Source organism: Fundulus heteroclitus, unplaced genomic scaffold, assembly GCF_011125445.2.
Source record: "Fundulus heteroclitus isolate FHET01 unplaced genomic scaffold, MU-UCD_Fhet_4.1 scaffold_168, whole genome shotgun sequence".
Lineage (NCBI taxonomy): Eukaryota > Metazoa > Chordata > Actinopteri > Cyprinodontiformes > Fundulidae > Fundulus > Fundulus heteroclitus.
In genome coordinates, this window is record NW_023396580.1 from 370829 (window position 1) to 375118 (window position 4290).

At 45.5% G+C, this 4290-nt stretch overlaps 1 pseudogene; it reads right to left on the reverse strand.

Annotated features, from left to right (window-relative positions):
• Positions 1-1545: 1545 nt before the first annotated feature.
• Positions 1546-4054, reverse strand: LOC118558862 (annotated as a pseudogene).
• Between the last annotated feature and the right edge of the window lie 236 nt (positions 4055-4290).

The window sequence follows — 4290 nt, forward strand, 5'->3', positions numbered from 1 at the left end:
TCATAGATTTTACCTGTGCAGATATAACAGTTTCCCTGCTCGGCTCTTCAGCATTAATGATCGCTTCCAAGGGCATCTACTGAAAAGTAGCTGAAAACTGTCCTTAATCCTTAAACGTCCTTAATTCAACCAGAGATTCTAGTCCAAATGTATTTCCTTTCGCACAATCTAAAAACGATATTTCTGATGAAGAACCCCAGTTATGCCATTAATGTGGTATTTCAAATAAATGTTTTTACTGGTCCGCTTTCATTGACTTATTTGTTAAATGAAATCTATTCAAAGCCCCGCCCCCCCTCCCCCCATATACTTTAAGATAACAATCTAAACTTTGCTGCATCAGCTTTTAACATGCATTAAATTGAATCAACATTTTCTTAAAGACAGCTTTGATTTCAGCAGCATTTTTATTCCTCGAGTCTGAACATAATAAAAAATAAAATATATGAAGATGATAATCTCCATAGCCATAATACTATACATTTGCACTGCAGTTGACTCTAAAATGACTAAAATATCAAAATGCTGAATAAAACAGACCCATCTAAAACATTGGCAGCCAAAGAAGTAAATCACAAAATATTTTTCAAAGCATACAACAGATCTCAGAAGTACAGACGCAGTGAACTGTCAGGTTTATGTGGTGTAAAAAATGTCTTCCTTTATACTCATCTCAATTCAATCATTTTACACTTTCCACCTTTAATCTGATATTCTGTAGAATTCAACTGAAAAAAAAAAAAAAAACTGTGCACACCCCACAAATTATTTATGCACATTTGGATTCAATTGTAGTCATTCAGTTTTCTTGAGCTCATGATGATTTTTGATTAGAAGAATAGAAAATAAATAAAGTTCAAGTGTACCTGAAATGTTCTTAATGCATCTTTTGGCTAAAACCATGATGAGAGGTTTTAGAGCATAAACATCATCTAATTGAGGATACAGAACAAAACCCTATTGTATGGCGGCAGGAACAGTCAGCATTACTTGGAGAAAATGTGTAACTCTTACATTATTCCAAAACTGGAGAAACAACGCCGACATTGGACATGGCAGCAGCACTAAAGCTGCAGGAAGATCCTAAAAAGTACTATATGCCCCCCATATTGTTTATGTCTAGCATAAGGAGTACGGTTTCCAAAACAGACACCTTTTCTTTCGGAAAAGATATTTTGGGACAAAATATTCTAAAATTGGTTTAAATGAAACCTGACATGCATTTTTTGGGGTCACCATTTCATACATACAGTACATGAAGCATGAAATATAATCTGTTTTTGAATGAAAATGCATATTAGCAAACTATTACCTTAACTGTGAAACAAGTTAAGGTAGTTCTTGTATTTTGACACTTCTTTCCCTGATATTCTTTTTCTAAATTAATTTGATGGGATATACGTCACATTAAAGGTCAGAAAAAAGTTTTTATTAGTTTTTTATGGTCTCATCGCATCATGTTGCAAAACTCTGACATTCTAAGAGCGGTGAATACAGTGTAGAAATCCATTGCCCGCACAAAACAAACAACAAAACAAAAGGAATTAACAAATCCACCCAGGAGATGTTTCAGTGCTTTGCGCATACTCGTTAATCCAGAATGCAAAGGAGCCGTAAACATTTTTGCAATACCGTTCGATTTGATCGCTTTCACAGACTGTCGTAGATTTTGCAGTGCAGATACGACAGCTTCTCCGCCCTGCTTTTCCTCAGCGTCGAAGACCACTCCTGATGGCCCAACTCTACCACCCTGTATCCCGCCATCTTTAAGTGCCGCCTCTTCATGGCGTGAAGCCCCAACAGCTGCTGGGAATGTATGCAGTAGTGGTTCCGGCTCGAGATCTGGACGGCGAGTTTTATGGGGCCTTGGTGACTGGGGTCCTGGTGAGTGGAGCCTCTGCGGCTGGGTTTGGTGAGGGTTTCTATCATGTCATTGGTCAGATCGAGAACGGAGTCAAACAGTCTCCCACCTTCGTCAGGTGGCAGCCTTTTGCGCGGTGTGGCTGTAACTCTGACAGAGGAATCTAAAGAATCGTTTGAGTTTTTGCCTTTTAATAACTGTGCTAAAAGTTTGTCAGTGATAGTTACTCCTAGGTTCATTTTCTCCCAGCTTTGGAGAGAAGGAATCACGTTGGAACTCTGTTTTGGACACAGTAGGTCCACGGGTACCGGCTGTCCGTTGGAGTCGAGATGTACTTCCAGGTCGATGGAGCGAGTGTGGGGCAGGATCATCCTCTTGCATACAAATTTGTCTCCTCCGAGAAGATCCTGAAGAGCCGACTCTGCCTCCAAGACCTCTGGTTTCAGGCAAACTTCCGACTGCGCAAACTTCCACAGCATTTCCGCCACCTCTTCCCTGAGTTCGCCACCTAGCCTCGGGCCTTTCCACTGAGGCAGCTCCAGAGCCACAGCAGCATCCAGGGTGAACAAGTCTTTCTTCAGCTCCAGCTTGGAGTTTCTCAGCGCCAAGTCGACAAACTCGGGGCTTAGAGCTAATGCAACAAGGTCCTCTGGGAATTCGGACACAAAAGCCAAACCTAGGAGGCCAGTCAGCAGGTGTTCGGGGAATCGATGGAACTCTGCTTTCCTCTGCCTCATGGCCTCTGTCAGGCTCGGATAGAAACCCGGACACTGAGCTGGAAGAAACCCTAAGGTGCCAAAGCCCCACAGGAGTTTGCTAGAGTCTTTACTCCTGCAATGGGGCACTAGAGCGGGGACTCTCTCCGCAACCGAAGCCAGGATGCTGACGTTGCGGTAATGAAGAGCTGAACAAGTTAAAGTCACATGCATCAGGCTCGGGACCCCCATCTGAGGGGCTCGTCGGGGAACTTCCTGCGCCATGGCCTCCAGCCACGTCTTGTGATAAAGATAACTGAAACGCATGTATTTCAGCACATTCACCATTGCAAAGTCACCCATGTCGGTCACAAAGGAGAGTGCCTTATCGACAATGCGAGTGACTGCGCCTTCTGACAGTGAAGTTTGGGATTTAAAGAGTCCCAGACATACAGTCCCAACCTCTTCAGGATACAGTTGTGCTAAATGACGCATGAGAAGTTGCTCTACAGGACGGATCAAGTCTTTTGGACAGTCCCTTCCTTCTCCGATTATATAAAGCAGGTGCACCAACTCAGGGACTCCTAATTGCCCCACATGATGGTGAGCCGAGACATAGAAGCGCTGCAAAAACTGCGGCACCCGCTTCCCAATACAGCGCCACAAGTCAGCGGCTAGTAACAGCTGATGTAAAGTCAGCTGGTTGGCCCGGTCGGAGCAGTTCGGCTTCGTACTCCTCGAGCATGCTGTGGGGACGAGGGTGATCTCCAGCCACACAAAGGACTGCAACACCTCCAGCAGCTGTAGCTCAGAGAAGACGCCGAGGTGCTCCACAGGAATACTGGAGGAGCATGCCGAAGCGGTGGTCACTTCTCAGCAAAGGCATCCTGTCCTGGATGCAACTTGCTGAGCTCCAAGAGAAGCCGCGACACATCAGACGGCTTCATCCTGTCCCCTCAAAACAGACACTTTTGAATAGTAGCGGCAACACGTCTACCCATTTCTACTGGGTCGGGTCTCTGGGTGAGGTCGAGGGACAGGGAAGCGTACTCTGGTCTGCATTTAAGGAAGGCTCGTGGGTCACTTAAACATCTGGAGCAACTGGCTCACTGTTGGAGGACAGCGCAGAACGGGGTCCGAGATTCAGAAGCTTTGTGAAACGCTAATATCGAGAAGCGTATTGTTTGAGCTGGAGCCCCCCACACGGTGCCGCGAAGCACTCACGCTGTACCGGTTGCTTGCTCTGTTGCCAAAAGGGAGGCGCGTTGAGCTCTGCAACATCGACTCGTCTTCCATCGTCTTTATCCGACTGACATTCAGAACCAGCAGAGTTTTCTCGTACAGCGTCAGATATGACGAGGGGATTGTAATGCAGTCTGTCATCCACCCCGGAAAGAAACGGCCTGGGTGTTCTGAAACTGTGTTTTTCCTCCTGGTCGCTTATCTCTTCCCTTGGTTGGTGTGAACCGTGCTTGAGCTTGCGGGAGACGGTTTTCTCCTAGCCGGGGAACGGGAGCGGAGCCGGCGCAACAGTGACACTGGTCGCCATCAGTGGTGCCGCCCTGACGATTTAAACAAAAGAGTCAGCTGGAGAGTCCCTAATGGCAAACAAGGATAGAAACTGACCTCACGTCAATTTCAAAGCACAATGTTGTAAGATTTTAAATAACAACCACAACTGTCGATACATTGTAATAGGACTTTATGTAACAGACCAACACAAGTAGTGCATGA